Source organism: Protopterus annectens, chromosome 16.part0 (assembly GCF_019279795.1).
Source record: "Protopterus annectens isolate FY-2018-M chromosome 16.part0, PAN1.0, whole genome shotgun sequence".
Classification (NCBI taxonomy): domain Eukaryota; kingdom Metazoa; phylum Chordata; order Ceratodontiformes; family Protopteridae; genus Protopterus; species Protopterus annectens.
Genome location: NC_056750.1, coordinates 143,432,242 through 143,451,180, shown reverse-complemented (window position 1 = coordinate 143,451,180; position 18,939 = coordinate 143,432,242).

Sequence of the window (18,939 nt, the reverse complement as noted above, 5' to 3'; positions counted from 1 at the left end):
CCTCATGACTGATTGTGTGCTTACTACGTTGTTATTAATGTGATAATTAGTGTGAACAGCATTTTCCCCAAAGGGGATAATGATGCATTTCTTGGCATTCAGTTTGAGTCATGCTTCTGGCATAGTCATTAGTTTGGTTAAGGCCCTCTTGGAGGATGTTCACATCATTAGGGGAATTTATGACAGTGCCCAGCTTGCAGTTATCTGCAGACTTGGTCAGTCACAGACCACTGGTTTTGGCTTGTACCTCAGAAAAGTATATACCAAACAGTAAAGGCCCCAAGACCAATGCTTGGGGTACGCTCCTTGTTACGGGTCTACTACTAGAGGTGGCTTCCCCTATTTTGACTGAGTGGGTTCTATCAGTGAGCCAGTTAGTTACCCATCTGATAACATATGGGTTGATGCTTAGCTGGGAGAGTTTATCTATTATGCCGGAGTGGGGAATAGTGTTGAAGGCTCTGGCTAGGTCAAGGTAGGGGGTGTGCACTGTCTTGCCCTCATTTATGGCTTTGTTGACTGTTTTGAAGAAGGCAACCAAGTTTAAAAGGCATGATTGGTCTATTTTTCTCATGTGACCATTTTCAAAACCTTTGTTATCATATGAATTTTTATGCATGATTAGTTCTTTTGAGGTTCATAAAATCCAATGAACAAAAGCACTTAACTCAATTAAAGTCAAAGTAAACTTTATTGTCATTCAGTCCTACACACAGTACGAGTTAAACGAAATTATATTGCTTTGGTTCCAAGTGCATATATCACATACAACTACAGAGAATAACAAGGACATATAACAGTACAGTAACATATACATAAAATAAACAAGACTGACAAGGCCTGAGATACCTCTATAACACTGGTAACAGCCTTCATCAAATATTGCACATGTGGAAACGCAATTATTGCACAGAGTATACAATATATACAGAACATACAAGCAGATTGTACAGAATGTTCAAATTAAAGATTGCTGTCTTGATGTTGGTGTGTCTGCTGACATTTCCTTTGTACTGTTTGGTTTTATTTTACTCTAGTTAGTGTGGCTTGTTTGTAAAAGTTATCCTTGCATCTTCCTTTGATAGCTGGAGATAAAAAGTTAAGAACCCCCAAAATAAAACAGATGATACACATTTGGCTGAATCAACTAGGTGAGGAAAGACAGTCAGTGACCGTCAGTCAGCCCCAATCAGATTTTTTTCAAATATGTGAGTGTTAATCTATTTTGCATATCTAAGTCATAAACCGTCTTGGTCTGTTAGGACAAATGCATATGTCTCCATCACACAGATGTAGATGAATGATCGTAATTATGTCATTAAGTCTTTTAATAAGGGTATCCACTCAAGTGTGTTAGCTACCTCAATCCTTTATTAGGTCATATAGGCAGAGAAATATTTGGATATGTATAACTGATCTTGTTCATGTTTGCATTTCACATAACTTATGTTTGAAAAATATAAGATATTCAGCACAATGCCTGGAAGTCACTTCCATCAGGCTGTATTTTGAAGGTTCAAAACAACCAAGGCAAGAATCCGTGGTTTTTATTTTATTGCATTTTGAAGGTTGTCTCTCACAAGGTTGAAGCCCTGAAATGCATAATCGTGGTAACATAGTGCAGAAAACTGAAACGCTGAAGACAACATTGTTTAAAAATCTTGAATACTGAATATCCCTAAGAGTATAAACCCAGGAATTAATGCTAACGTGGGTCCTGCAGCGGAGGCAAGTCCAGAAGTTTGACATTGTGGTTGCCAGCATTTTGCTCTGCTATGTTATATTACCATGATTATTTATTTTAGGATTGTGGGTTTCAGCTTTGTGATAAATCATCTATTTTGAAGCATACCTAAGTCCAGTGACTATACAGACTACACAAAACTAATCCATTTATATTACAGTCTTGACTCATTAGGCAGAATTAACTTGAACAATCCAATTAACATAGCAGTTTGCACCCTGACTATATGTAACAAATCTAATTATTCACAGCTCAGGGCCCAGTAGTGTAACTATATCTCTTGAGAGATACTTTAACAAAAGTAACAAAATTAGTATAGCAGCTTACAGTCAAAGAAATGGTGTAGCCCAGACTGAAACAGCAAAAATGAACAAATAAATGTGAATAAATAGAATACACAAATGTTTTAGCATCAAGGATTGACATCTGCAAGCTAAACTCTATATATTACAGTTGCAGTGTTCCAGCCCTGCACATAAAGCAAAAGTAAGAGGTCACCAAGCAGTGAAAATTCATTATTGAGTGAGACGGTGTGGAAAGTAGGCCATAATAAATATATATCCTCTTACACTCACACCGTGATGTTTCTTCTTGACCAGATGTACTTGGCACAATCTGTCGTGTAAACATGTCACTTTAGTGTATGTGATGTAGTGCTCTCTCTCTCTCTCTCTGTATACCTATATATATATATATATATATACACCAGTGGTAGTGCTCTTGAGAGAGAGAAGAAGAAAAGGGGCACGTGCACACGACAGTCACAAATACACACTCACAGTCAAATCAGTGAATGCTGTAAACCTGTTAATCTGCTCTGATAGCCAGCAAAAAAAAAAAAAAAAAAAAGTTGCTATCATGGAAAAATAACTGTTACAAATATTAGTTGTGGGGTTGACAGGGCCCAGGTCCAAAGGGCAAGTAGGACAAGTGTCTGGGAAGGTGGTGCAATAATCAAAGAATGGCTTTGAGACTTTACTACTGGCAGACAGCTGTGGTTGGAACTGACAAAAAATAATTACAAATGTTAATTTGGAGGCAACATTTATAGTGTCAGTGTTGTATTATGCATATTTAAGAATGCAGGGTGGAATTTCAGTACACATACAGTAAAAAAAAACTGTAAAAGCTGCAGGCATGAAAATGTAGAATAAACATCATCTGCTTTAACGTCTATGGTAACTAATGTATAGTTCTGTTTTAAGGTCAGCATTCTAAGATGCAGGCAAATATTTATATGTCTGACCGTGGGGCTTTTACTGTTTTTAAATACAGAATGATTTGGCTAATACAACAACTGTTGGTAATATAATTACTAGTCAAACAGACTGCAGTTGTTACTTGTATAAAACTTTTATTTGGCAGGTCATAATGAGATAATTGTAAACTTAATGAAATTTTACCCACTGTAAACTATAACATAGCAGTTCTACTTCAGAAAAAGATGTTTTAAGAGTGCACTGACCAATACATGCAATGTTAGAATGTAGCATCATGTTTTTTTTATAAACAGCAATGCCATTGGCTACATCTTAAACACATACGGTATTTTCCTTGTTACTGAATGATCCCTACAATGGAGAGCCAGCATATAAATAATGCATGGCAAATGTTTCTCCCATTTTGTAGCATTTCTGTGCTGTTCGTCTTCCACAGTTTGCAACCTGTTGGATGCGAAGGAAATCTCTTAATAGACTACTGCATGAGACAAGATGACCCCTTTTTTAATACTGCATATCTTAGCCTAGCATCCTGTTGTCCTGTCCTTTTGGTACAGCCAATTGTATCAACAGTCAGTGATTTAACATTACAACCCCTAAGCCCCTTCTTTGTATCACAGTATATGCCAACTTTCTATTTTCAGTTTCATTTAATTTTCTAGATTTTGTTTTATTCACATTGATTTAACTCAGTATGAACTACACAGCCACTAGGGAAATAGATAATTTCCAAGGAATTCCTCTAAAGGCATGTTATACAGGCAAGGCATAACAAATATGATTTAAGTTAAACACAATAAGGATGTCTTGTATTACACAGCAGCATACCTCTCAACTGTCCAAATTTTCACTGAATGTCCAGATCTTCTTTGTATCATGTTTTTGTTTTTTTCCTCATAAAATTAGTGGTTTTCTGGCAAATCTGTGAATATTAAAGTCACTAAATAATGACACACATTTCAGTTTCAGGCTTTATATCCTTAATAAAATGCATGCCATCACAAATCCTGTTAGTCTGTCAACTTTCAAATTAATTAAGGTTCATAGGTTCATAGGTAGGTACTAGGCTATCTGCCCGAGGGCATTTATAAGCCTAGCCAGAGTGTGTCAGCTTTCGCTGCCCCATTGATTAATTAACTGAGCCTCTGTCAAGATATCCTCAGAATCTAACCCATTAGGATTTGCATTTTTATTTATTTATTTCATTTCTTGAGCCACGCAAACACAAAACGGTGTTCAACAGAGTGAAAAAACAAACTTCAAAATCAAAACATACACCCCAGAGGCACACTTAAGTCAGTCCAAAAATAAAATGCAATCTACATGAATATACACAGTTAAGTGCTTTTGTCCCTAGAACAGGAACATCATCAGTATAGTTTGTTTCAGTTCTTGTCTGGAGTAGAGCACTGGACACAGAGCTAAAACATGGCATTCATTTGGAGCTTACAGATTTACCTGACATGTTTCTCTCATATTCCCAGACTGTCTTATTTCTTCAGGACTACACATGCTAAGCTCTTTTGGTCTCTATTTGTATATTTTCAGAAGATGATAGTGTATTTGTCCCTATTTTTGGGCCTCCCCCCGCCATTATTTTAGGCTTCGTCCAGATTTCTTGTGCTAAGAAGTTGAGAGGTATTCAAAGCAGTACGGTAATGATGTAACAAAACAGTACAGTAGAAATGTAACAAAGCAGTACAGTAATAACATAACAAAGAAGTATAGTAATAAGGTAACAAAGCAGTACAGTAATAATGTAACAAAACAGTACAGTAATAATGTAGCAAAGCAGTACAGTAATGATGTAACAAAGCAGTGTGGTGATGATGTAACAAAGCAGTACAGTAAAGATGTAACAAAGCAGTACAGTAATAATGTAACAAAACAGTACAGTAATAATGTAACAAAGCAGTACAGTAATGATGTAACAAAGCAGTGTGGTGATGATGTAACAAAGCAGTACAATAATGATATAACAAAGCAGTGTAGTAATGATGTAACAAAGCAGTGCAGTAAAGATGTAACAAAGCAGTGCAGTAATAATGCAACAAAACAGTACAGTAATAAAGTAACAAAGCAGTATAGTAATAATGTGACAAAGCAGTACAGTAATAATGTAACAAAATAGTACAGTAATACTGTAACATAGCAGTAGAGTAATAATGTGACAAACCAGTACAGTAATAACTTAACAAAGCAGTATAGTAATAATGTGACAAAGCAGTACAGTAATAACATAACAAAGCAGTACAGTAATAATGTAACAAAGCAGTACAGTATCAAATACAGTAACAATGTAACAAAGCAGTACAGTGCTAATGTAACAAAGCAGTACAGTAATAGGTTCATAGGTTCATACTAGGCTATCTGCCCAAGGGCATTTATAAGCCTAGCCAGAGTTTTGTGGCTTTCGCCACCCCTTTAGTTTGGAGGATACTATGCCCATTATTTTGCTGTGCCTCTGTCAAGCAGTGACACTGATATAATCCCTGGGGTATATCTGCGATCTCCCATCCATTGATCAAGATTTCTCTTGAATAAAGCCAGCGAGGTGCTCTGCCTCACATGTACCGGGATTTTGTTCCACAGCATAGGGAGTCTCTGGGTGATGAATCTGTCCCTCCAGCAGGTCCTATTAATAACTGTGTCAAGGTTTACGTCTCCCGCCCTTGTAGTTCTGAGGGATCTAGATTTTTTGAGGTGAAGCATGTTCATCAATTCTGGGTTGGATATGGCCTTGTATGTCAGGCACAGGTCACCTCTGAGCAGACGGTAAGTGACTGAGTAGAGCTGAAGTTCCTTCAGTCGGGCAGCATAGGACATATTTTTGAGACCCTTTATCCTTTTGGTGAGGAACTTTTGGGGCCTTTCCAGTTGCTGCAGGTGTCGTGTCAGATACATTCCGAATGGGGCATTGTACTCAATCATTGGCCTGATGAGTGATGAGTACAGGGGGATGGTGACTTCCCTTGATCTAGATGCGAATCCCTTCATGATCAGGTGGGCAATGTAGAAGGTCTTCCTAACTACTTTGGCAATGTGAGTATCAAATGAAAGGTTACTGTCAACCTGGGTACCCAGATCCCTGATAATCTCTTCTGTGCTTAGTGGGTTGCCGCCTATATGGTAGCTAGGGGTAACCTTGTTTTTCCCGAAGGGTATGACTGTGCATTTTTTGGCGTTTAACTTTAGGCCATGGTTCTGGCACCAGTTTTCTGTTTCTATAAGACCCTTCTGTAGGATATCTGTGTCAGATGTGTTCTCAACTATGGCGCCCAGTTTGCAGTCATCTGCAAATTTTGTCAGCCATAAACCTCCTGTGTTTGCTTGTACTTCTGAAAAGTAGATGCTGAACAGGAGAAGGCCCAGGACTGAGCCCTGTGGGACTCCACTTGTGACAGGCTTTGAGTCTGACATGGCACCGACTCTGACCCTGTGGGTTCTGTCACTTAGCCAATTTGCAACCCATCTTGTGACGTATGGGTTTACATTTAAGCTGATGAGTTTTTCAATGATACCTGAGTGGGGTATTGTGTCGAAAGCCTTTGCCAGGTCAAGGTAGGCTGTGTGGACTGCCTTTCCCTCATCAATGGCCTTGGTGACTGTTTCGAAAAAGTCCACCAGGTTTAAAAGGCATGATCTGCCCTTGACAAAGCCAAACTGGGTCGGATCCAAAGTCTGCAAGTCTCCTATGTCTTTATTTATGAGTTCCATTATGATCCTCTCCATAGCTTTGCAGATCAAGCTTGTCAAGCTGATGGGACGGTAATTTCGGTCGGTGGAGGCACCTCCTTTGTGAAGTGGGACCACAGTTGCCGTACACCACTCCTTAGGCACGTATCCTGAGGTGAGGCTAAGATTAAACAGCTGTCCTAACTGCGGGTTTAATTCCTCATTGAGTTCGTGGAGCACACATCCAGGGACACCATCTGGTCCCATGGATGCTGTGTTTTTTGCCTTGGAGAGAGCAGTTCTCACCTGAGCGTTTGAGATGTTTGGGGGGCTATAATTCTCTGGTATAGATATCTCACCTTTTGGGGGAGTTTGCACTGAACTTGTCAGCCAGTATGTTGGCAATGTCCGTAGGATCAGTAATTTTTACATCATTTTGAACTAATTCTGAGCATATCTGGGAGTTTCCTCCCAGGTTTCTAACATAGCTAAAGAAGGCCTTATGATTGTCCTTTGAGTCCTTGGCGACTTTTCTCTCAAAATATGCCTTGGATGATTTTATGAGAGATCTTAATTTTTTACTTATAATGATCAAGGGTGTTTTCCCTTTTAAGGATTTTGCTCTATCTTGTAGTAGCTTCCTCCTTTTGTTGTAGAGCTTGTTTATGGCTGGGGTCCACCAAACGGGACGCTTGCCTTTGGTACAAAGGGTCTTTGTTTTGTTTGGGATTGCCTGATCCATGCAGTCCTGTAGGTGCTGGTAGAAGGCATTTGTAAGTGATTCAGCGGCTTGAGTAATGGTTTCCGCAGTCTCGGGGGCCATAAAAGAGACCACACTAGCCTTTAGAAGTGTGAAGTCGGCTTTTGAGAAGTTCTTCACTGTGGTCTTTTTTATCTCAGGTGGGGGCGGGATGTGGACTTCCAGTGAGATTAGTTTATGGTCTGATCTCACCAGTGAAGGGTATACTTCCGGTTTTGAACATTGTGACCCCATGTTCGTGATGATGAGATCTAGTATGTTATCTCCTCTTGTGGGAATGGTCACTAGTTGTTCCATGGCATTTGAGTTTATGAACTCTAGGAACCTTTGGGCTAGATTGTTGGGGCTAGAGTAGTGATCCCAGTCTATATTCGGGTAGTTGAAATCACCTAGTATGATGGTGTTTGGAGATACATTTATCCCCTCCAGTGTTTTCAGGAAAGCTATGTGAGGTTCCTGAGATTGAGAGGGTGGCCTGCAACATGCTACAAATTGCAGAGCAGTCTTGCCTATGGTTAGTTGCACCTGGATGGTCTCAGATGCATCGTGCGTTGCCACCAACCTTGAGGTGTGGGTGTTCTTGATGAATATAGACACCCCCCTCCTTTCTTGGTGTTGTCCGGATTTTGGGGCCGGAACGCATGATAAGAGGTAAAGTCTGATAGTGCTGGGGTGCTCTCAGGAGCCTTGAACCAGGTTTCAGTCACAGCACAGACATCGATGTTCTCCATACTGAGAAGGGCCTCGAGTGCGTGCATCTTGAGGTTGAGACTTCTGGCATTGAGCAGCATTACCCTTAGTTTTTTTCCTTTTTTGTGTTCTAGGGTGGTAGGTTTAGAATTTGAGCCTTGCCTAAAAAAGGCACTATGGGGGTGGCAAGAGCCTTTGCCAATATCCGGAAGCCCAGGGGTGACAGGTGCAAGCCGTCCCTCATGGAAGCAGCGTGGCTTGTCCAGCATGTCATCCCAGGCAGACAGACATTGGATCCCCTTTGAATGACACCAGAGTTTAAGCCAATTATTAAAGCTGATCATCTTGTGTAACAATTGATTGCACTCGTAATTGCTGGATTGTTACTATTATTAAGCCAGTGATGTCATTTCTGTGTCTTTAACACTGCCTACATTTTATGATTTTACTACCCATTCTGATTTGTTCCAGTCACAAAACCTAACATATAGCAAGTAAGCTGTGTTGGCCAATTTCATTTTCTGTCAGAACAGCATTCAGCACAGGTCAGAGGTATTAACTATCCAACCTTCATATGTATAATATGTTTGTTTTTGGCTTTGTATGTATGTGCATAAATGACATGAAAGTCAGTCCAGTGGGACACATTTATATTTCTTAGATGCCTAATTTAATATTGATATATACATTTTTACAGCACCAGATGTTGGAAAATGACAAACAAATTGAATAAGAAGAGGACAGATGAGACAGTAAGGAACACAGGTACAACTAAATTGATGTGTACATGTTATATGTTTCTAGTTCCCAGCTAAACATGCAATATACATTTTTTATGTACAATATAACATTGCATTTCAGGGAACATGTAGAAAAAGGAAGAGAAGATTTGGGTTAAAGGAAGCACAGGCTTTCTGTGTACAAATCTAAATGTATGGATTACAGTTACAAGGTATGCTTCTGCTGCAGGATTTTTGTTGGAGAATGAAGGGAGAACCTAGACTCTGTTGGACTGTTCATACCGTATTTCCATAACATGAATCTGAAAAGGCTTATAGTTTCATCTGTAGAGCTCTGAATGTTGGTCTGCATTCTCTTATCTAGGTATAAAAGTACCTTGCTGTAAAAAAAAAAAAAAAATGATAGATCCCTGTCATATGATAGAAACCTCATTTGACTGAGCCCATAAGACTGAAATTTCAAAAGACTGAAAGTCACTTGATTGAAACCCATAAGACTGAAACCCATAATACTGAATTTTAACATATTAAATTGTAAACTGGACCATATAAAACCAGACTAGGTGGGGAGCTACACCCCCACACCCTCAATGTGGGGGGGGGGGCTACACCAGCCACACTCCCCAATGTGGGGGCTGTGCCCCCCAACTATATATACTAACTCCAGGATTGGACTACAGCGGGGAAAAGGGAATATACCTTTCAGTTACCTTACAGTAGTCTACATGCTACCACTACTATGCCCTTTTCCCCACTGTAGTGTGTTCCTGGAGTTAGTATATATAGTTGGGGGGGGTGTGGGGAGCCTAGCCCCCCCCCACCTAGTCAGGTTTTATATGATGCAGTTTAAAATTTAGTATGTTGAAATTAAGTATTATGGGTTTCAGTCAAGTGACTTTTCAGTCTTTTGAAATTTCAGTCTTATGGTCTCAATCAAATGAGTTTCAGTTAACTGAGGTTTCTATCATATGATATATATATAAATATATATATATATATATATATATATATATATATATATATATATATATATATACATACCTTGCAAAGGTAAGAGAAAACAGCTCTTAAACGTTACAAAAAAGCACCTAAACAGGCATGTCCAAGGGTCAGCTTCCGGTGATTTCTCCTGTCCACCTGCTGAATCTGGACATACTGGGGCAGTGCAGCAACTGCCTTATGTACACAGACAATCCTCTCCTCCTACCACCCAACACTACAACCTGTAAGAGATGCACTTACATAGCCAAACTGGAAGCTAAGCTCTCTCCGGCCAAGATTGTGCTAGACAGTCAAGAGGACAAGGTTAACACCTGCACTACATCTCAAGCAACTCATAGCCCCTCAAACCCACACCATCAACACCCACACATAGCAACACTAAACCCACATATGTGGAGGCCCTTAACATTAACCTGCCCAAGCAAAAAGGACCTCTGAAGCCGAAATGCAAACAAACACCTGTCACAACCAAAGTTACACATAGCTCACAACACCAGTGTGCCACCCAACAACAGCTCCTAAGGCAAGACAAAGTACCCAACCCAACAACAGCCCCTAAGGCAAGACAAAGTACCCAACACTTTAGTCATAGGTGACTCTATAGTCAGGCACACTGATGTCCCACTCACCAGGCTGAACAAGGAGAAAATTACAGTCAGGTGCCAGGATCCGCCACATAACGCATGCACTCAAGTCACTCCACAATAAGTACAAATACAACTCTGTCATTGTCCATGCTGGAGTGAATGACTTGAGACGTACCTCCCTAGACTACATGAAAAGAGACATGGAAGAGCTCTTGGAGCATGTGACCCAGGCAGGTATGACCCTAGCCCTGAGTAGCATCCTGCCTGCGCCCAGAATGATACCACAGTATAAGGACAAAATGATTGACTTCAACAATTGGCTAAGCTTCTGGTGTCATTCAAAGGAGATCCAGTATTTGTCTGCCTGGGAAGACATGATCGACAAACCACGATGCTTTGCCAGAGATGGTCTGCACCTGTCACCCCTGGGATTCAGGTTACTGGCTAAAGCTCTTGCCACCCCATATAGTGCCTTTTTTAGGCAATGTTCAAAGGATAAAACCACCACCGTAACAGATACAAGCATGCAAAATCTGAAGGTAATGCTACTCAATGCTAGACGTCTAAATCTCAAAATGCACTCTCTCGAGGCACTCCTAAAAATGCAGAACATCAATATCTGTGCAGTAACTGAGACCTGGTTCAAGGCTCCAGAGTGCACCCCTGCAATACCAGGCTACAATTCTTACCACACTTTTCGGCCACAAAACCAAGACCAAAGCACTAAAGGTGGAGGAGTGTCCATATTCACCAAGGATATTCACACATACAGGCTAGTTGCCCAACACAATGCATCTGAAATTTTCCAGATGCAACTAACACTTGGTAAGACTACAATCCAAATTGTAGCTTGCTACAGATCCCCCACCATGGCCCAAGATTCTCACTACACCTTTCTAAACATACTGGAAAATATTAAGATACAACCAAACACCCTAATACTGGGTGATTTCAACTACCCTGCCATTAACTGGGAAAACTACTCGGGCACCAACACCTTTTCCCAATGGTTCTTGGAATTCATAAATTCCAACACCCTGGATCAACTAATCCATTGTCCCACCAGGGGAGCCAATAGCCTAGACCTGGTCATTACCAACATGGGAGATAGATGCTCCACACCAGTGGTCACCTCCTCATTGGTCAGGTCTGACCATAAGCAAATCACCTTTGACATCCACATCCCACCCCCACCCCGCCAGTAAGGAAACCTCCTTAAAAAACTTCTTCAAAGCCAACTTCATGCTACTGAAGTCAGAAGTGACAAACTTCACAACACCCACACAGATGGGATCTGGACGTTTGACTGCAGAATCCTACACTAAGGCACTGTACGAGCACATCCACTCATGCATGAATGGTGCCATCCCAAATAGAACCAAGATGCTCTTTTCCAAAAAAAGGAAGACAATCTGCTGGTCCCCTGCTATAAACAAACTATACAACAGAAGGAAGAAACTGTTGCAGAAAAGAGGAAAATCCCAGGATGCAAAAAACTCCCTCACCAGTCTCAGTAAGAAGCTGAGATCCCTCATAAAATCCTCAAAGGCTAGTTACGAAAATAAAATTGCCAAAGATTCCAAAGACAACCACAAGGCATTCTATACTTATGTCAAGAATCTAAATGGCAATGCTCAGATCTGCTCTGAGCTACAACAGAATGGCATTAAATATACTGATCCCAAGGATATTGCCAATATCCTGGCAGATCGATTTAGTGCCAACCTCACCCCCCTCTCACCCCCTAAAGGGCCCATCTCAATACCAAAAGATTGCCAAATTCCGATAATCATGGCCACACAGGTAGAAACCGCACTCTCCAAAGCTAAGAATACAGCATCCATGGGACCAGATGACATCCCATGCTGTGTACTACATAAACTACAAAATGAACTGGCACCTCACCTAAGTGTCATGTTTAATCATAGCCTCACCTCAGGCTTTGTGCCCACTGAGTGGCGCACAGCTGCAGTTATCCCGCTCCACAAGGGAGGATCCGCCTTGGATCCCGGGAACTACTGTCCCATCAGTCTGACAAGTCTGATCTGCAAGGGCATGGAATGTATTATCATGGAACTTATAAACAAAGACATTGGCAACCTTCAAACACTGGACCCCACACAGTTTGGGTTTGTGAAGGGCCGATCTTGTCTCCTGAATCTGATTGACTTCTTCAAATCAGTCTCCAGAGTTGTGGACGAGGGTAAGGTGGTCCACACAGCCTATCTGGACCTCACCAAGGCCTTCAACACCATCCCCCACTCTAGAATCATAGATAAACTTACTAAGCTGGGCATAAATCCCTACATCACTCGATGGTTTGCCAACTGGCTTACTGACTGAACCCAGACAGTAAAAGTAGCTGACTCCAAATCCAGCTCCAGACAAGTGACAAGTGGAGTACCTCAGGGTTCAGTCCTGAGACCACTCTTGTTTGGCATCTACTTCTCTGAAGTACAGGCCAACACTAAGGGACTCTGGTTAACAAAGTTTGCAGATGACTGAAAACTGGGAGCCATTATTGAATCCCCAAATGATGTGGATATTCTACAAAAAGGCCTTACAGAAACAGATGCCTGGTGCCAGAGCCATGGGCTCTAGCTTAATGCCAAGAAATGTATAGTTATCCCCTTTGGAAAAAAACACATACCCATGAATTACCACATAGGTGGCAGGATGCTAAACATTGAAAGTGTGATGAGAGACTTAGGGATACAGGTGGACAGTGGTCTCACTTTCGATAACCACATCGCCACAACAGTCAGGAAATCCTTCTATGTGGCACACCTCATCACTAAGGGCTTTTCATCCAGAAATAAGGAGGTCATTGTCCCACTGTACTCATCCCTCATTAGACCCATTATAGACTATAATGCCCCGTTTGGTATGTACCTCACAAGACATCTGCAATAGCTGGAAAGGCCACAGAAACACCTCACTAAAAGAATCACAGACCTAAAGCAGATGCCATATGCTGACCGTCTAAAAAAACACCAGCTATACTCTGTGGCATATCGTCTACTCAGAGGCAATCTCTGCTTAACATACAAGGGCATGTCAAACCCTGAGCTGTTGGACATGCTCCACTTAAAGAAATCCCAATCCCTCAGAGCCACACGCTCCAGGGATCTAAACCTTGTCATCACAATGAACAAAACATTCTGGAGGGATAGGTTCCTGACCCAGAGACTCCCAATACTCTGGAATAGACTGCCCATACATGTCAAGCAGAGTGAGTCATTGGCCTTCTTCAAAAGGAACCTTGATGATTGGATGGGAGATATGAAATTCACCCCGGGGATCATGTCAGTCGCCCTGCTAGACAGGGGCCCAGAGAAGTAAATATTGTGGGAAGAAATATCCAGGGAATTAACCTATGAATCTATATATATATATATATATATATATATATATATATATATATATATGGGTTCATGTCAGTCCATCGACAGTTCAAAACAACGAAAGTCAGTACTACGTAACAAAGGCATCAACCGTTGAAAACATCGACAATACAGTCACGTAAAGTAAAGTAACGTAAAGTCACAAAAACAAGAGCTAACATGGGTCCTGCAAGGGGGAAGTAAAGGATATGATATTGCGGAGTTTAGTATGGGTACAGTAGCATATCATATCCTTTACTTCCCCCTTGCAGGACCCATGTTAGCACTTGTTTTTGTGACTTTACGTTACTTTACTTTACGTGACTGTATTGTCGATGTTTTCAACGGTCGATGCTTTCGTTTCGTAGTACTGACTTTCGTTGTTTTGAACTGTCGATGGACTGACATGAACCCATATATATATATATATATATATATATATATATATATATATATATATATAATTTGTTAGTTTCAGGTGTTACATTCAGCTTGGTTTCTTGAATTTGTGTTATAATTATGCAATGGTCTGTACTAAGCATAAATTTTGAAGCTGTACTCTATAGTTTGACATCTGTGATGGCAGAAAAGGTCAGTGGCAATGACTGCAGACAAGACATCTGTGTAACTCCTTCAAGAAAATCGTCTCAGGGCTCTAGGCAAGGGATTTAAACACTGGGAACAATGTATTTGCCTTTTTGTCGCACTTCATTGAGGCATTTGTCTCTACCCTACATGAGAGGATGAAGGCAGAGGGGGGAGATGGGGGAGTTTAACAATGTGATTAAGGAAAAGGATGACTTCTGAAACAGAGTGTGGAAGGAGACTAAAATGTTTGTGCTGAGACTAATAGCCGATAAGGTGTCACAAGGTGCCTGGTCCAGCTGGCCTTCTTTGCATCAGACTGTGTGTAGTGGATTTGGATGACAATTTTTTTTAATCGTGGATGACAGCAGAGTGGAGACTGCATTCAACACGGAGAAAGGAAACGAGATACCAAAGAGGAGAAGTGCATTATGACTGCCTCTATTTTTCACTTGTCACAGAGTTAACTGAAGAAGATTTACCTGTGCTGTGCTGTGCTTGCATCAGGGATGCCTGTCATGGATACAGTTCAAGTAGCAGGACTCTGTTAACTTGTGGTTCCATACTGGAGGATGTAATGTCTTGGATCAAGCTTTAGTGATACAACCTTAGTTAAAGGAGGCAGTGTCCTTTTAACTTCTAGCACCTGCCGGCAGGTCATTCTGTTTTGTCTGTGTAGATGGGGTACAGCAAAAACAGTAAAAAAATGTTTATCTGTGCGCAGCAAATAAATACCAAGAGAAAAAAAGGAAGGGGGAAGAACCAGAATACCAAGGTGTTGATTTTTTTCAATGTAGGTTTTAGTCGTGCAAGTTACAGTTTCTTATATATGTACATTTATAACATGTATATCTGTCTACCTGTTTAGTGGTCAGTCTAGGTGTCTATCTGTCTAACTGTGTATATATTTCAGACCATTTTACTTGTTTCTGCAAGGGTAATATTTCTAGTGGTTTTATTATCAATGTCCCTAGAGATCATGTTTAGCAGAATAGTATGGAAGTGATAAATTCCTGGGAATTCCAAAAATGACAATGCACTTGGTACCTCAGGTTTATGGACACTCCTTCCCTGAGTTGTCCCTTCATTTCTTCTATTCAGGTAGTTTGTGTGAGGTATCTGAACACATTCTGTGCTGTTAATGTGTTCAAGGACCTGTGACAGTTGCTAGAATAGTTTAATAAAAAGGTTTATGACAAAATACTGAAGTTGAGAATTCCAAACCACAAAACAGCAGCATGTTTGTCACATTGCATGGTCCAAGAGATAAATGTTACAAAGGACTGACAATAGCAACTGCACAAGTCTAGTCTGGGAAGGACTCAGCACGCCCCAACCTTAAGGTCCAGTAAGAATAGCTGCAGCACTGCGACAGGTATCATAGCTTAAATTATTGTCAGTATCAGATACGATTTCCTTCATTCTTGCCTTTCTGATAATTATAGACTGCAGTAATGTCCATTTGGTCTGATAGCTCCATTCATTCCCGGAGGTCCAGGCTTGTGAGCATGCATCATCTCAAGAATTACCGCAGTCATCCAAGTAACGGTGGAGTAATCAAAGGAAACATAACTGATTTAATAAGCCATTTGCAGTTTCACTGTACCACCTATTGGCACTGAGACTTGCATAGTTTTATCTTTGAGACAAACAGGATTAACGAGAAAGAAACACTTTGGCATGGAGATGGAGGAGGGGACAGAGCCTGGAACTCCATTATTAAGGGGATTGTCTCCCCATAAAAGGCACCCTGGTACTGGTTAGAGGCTGTCCTCATACATTAGATGACTGTGGGCATCTGTGGCATTGGCAAACCCTACAGGGAGTAATGATAGAGGAAGTGAACCTTCTGCATGTGGGGCAGCTGCTACACAGAGGCACTGTATTTGTATGTGCATTAAATAGTCTCAACTTCTCTGGTAATAAATAACACCTCACTGCATCACTGTCACATCTGAATGTTTTACTTACTTTGGAAGCCAAGATATATGCCCTCTAGCTTGACAAGGACAGCATAAAGAGAAAAGAAGAGCATTTTAGGGACATTTCTTGGTAAAATGAGTACCTCTTCAAATATAAAAACACTGAAGATGACCACACATCCATACCTCTCAACCTCTTAGTGTAAGAAATCTGGGCAAAGCCTAAAATAATGGGGGGACCAAGGCCCCAAAATAGGGACAATTTTTAAATATTGCTCATAGAAATTTAGACAGTTGACAGAATACATGATTTGTGTTATCATGTAGTTTTTGAAGGATATGAAGATGGCACAATGGTGCAGGGCTTAACATTATCACCTCACAACAAGAGGTTCTCTGGTTTGATTCTTGACTAGGGTGCCTTCTGTGCAGAGTCTGCATGTCATCCTTGCATTTGTGTGAGTTTCCTCTGGGTACTCCGATTTCCTCCCACATTCCAAAGACGTGTTTAGAGTGTTTCAACCTGGGCCTTTGCTGAAAATAGGTTCTGGCCTGGTCAGACTTTCCCAGTCAACAAATGTTAAATGAAGTCTGAAAATCAAATGTATGTTTTGAGGAGGCGGAGTAGCTCTCCTATTTTCATCTGCCTTACTAATTACTCCTTACGACAAACCTGTTCCACAATTTAACAATGCCGAATTACTTCTAACTCTCCTACAAATTAATAAGCATAAACACATATGTCTAGCATCCCTCTACATTCCCCCAGGAGACAATATCTCCACTCTTGAAGATATCCTCTCCTGGCTCTCTAACAACATCAACAATGAAACCATAATCCTAGGAGATGTAAATATTAATTGGGCCTGCATCCAGTCTCCAACTACCGCCCTTAACATCAACCTATATAACTTTTCCCAGCTAATCAACACTGTTACATACCCATCTAAAAACAGCTCTTGTGGCAGTATACTAGATTGGATTCTAGTGTCACACCCCCACTATTTCTCAGACAGTGGTACCCTTTCCGATCCTTTAAGCGATCACATGCCCACTTTCACCTATCGACTCCCCAGTACCTTATACCGCACCCACAATTACATTTCTACCTGTAACCACAAAAACTTCAACCCAACAACCTTTTTAAATTCCCTAAAAGCAGTTAACTGGAACAACCTAAGAACACTCTCCTTAGAAGACGCAGTTGCTCACTTTAACTCAAAATTCCTAGAAATATTAGACGCCCAAGCCCCTCTGAAGACAAAAAGAATAAAAGCTAATTCTGTCCCCTGGCTTACTAAAAACACACTATCAACCATGCGCCTTAGAGATAAAGCCTGGAGACTACATCAGAAAAACAAGACCCCCGAACATTACATTGAGTACAAAACTCTTCGAAATAAAGTAAAAAAGTCTATCATCTCTGACAAACAAAAATACTTCTTTACACTCCAAAACAATAATAAAACAAATCCTCAAAATTCTGGAAAGGAATTTCTACCCTCCTCAATCCCAGTAAGCCACAGACCCCTACCCCAGACCCAAATGCCCCAGATTTAGACTTAGCTACTCAATTCAACTCCTTTTTCATAGAATCTATTAGCAAACTAACTTCCTCATTCTTCAACCCCACCACACCACCTAAAATACCCCGACCCTCTCCTACTAACATTCCACCCTACTCTACCACTCCTTCCTCACTCCCATCCACTCACTGTCTATCCTCCACCTCTCCTCCTACTCCAACTTCAACCTCTTCCTTACCATCCTCTACTTCTCTCTCTCCCCACTCAGTTTTATTTTCACTAAAACCCATACCCACCTCTACGATAAAAAAACTCCTTCAGAAATTGAAACCATGCACTAATGCACCTGATAATATTCCCTCTCACTTTCTTAGTATAGCTGCTGAAGCAATTGCCTATCCTTTAAGCATACTAGTCAACCGTTCCATCCAAGAATGTACAGTGCCCCAACTCTGGAAACAAGCTTTCATCATTCCTCTGCACAAAGGTGGTAATAACTGTACTGTCAACAACTTCCGTCCCATTGCTATCCTGTCCCCCATTTCTAAACTCCTATAAAAGTGTGTCCAAATTCAACTCTTACCTCATCTGTTAGATAACAACCTTCTAACCCGCACTCAACACGGCTTTAGGCCCAATCATAGCACTATGACAGCCCTCCTTTCCTATCTTGAGATTGTCAATAAAGCACGTGACTCTGGCCAAATTGTCTCCACCCTACTACTTGACCTCTCTAAGGCCTTTGACACTATTTCACACAGCCTGCTCTTAACTAAACTTTCAAAACTGAGTCTCTCCCCCTCCTCTGTGAACTGGTTCTCCAGCTATCTATCAAATAGATTCCAAGCTGCAAAATGGAAAAAGGCCACTTCCTCTTTTCTTAGCACCCCCACCGGAGTTCCACAAGGCTCCATTCTCGGTCCCCTTCTTTTCAATATTTTCATAAATGATTTCTACAAAGCCATTCCATTCTCTAGCATCATCCAATATGCAGATGATTCTACCATTATCTGCTCTGCCACATCTCCCTCCATGCTCCAAAGGCTTACTCAAGAAGCTTTCTCAATCACTGAACATTGGATGAAAACAAACCACCTGGCTCTTA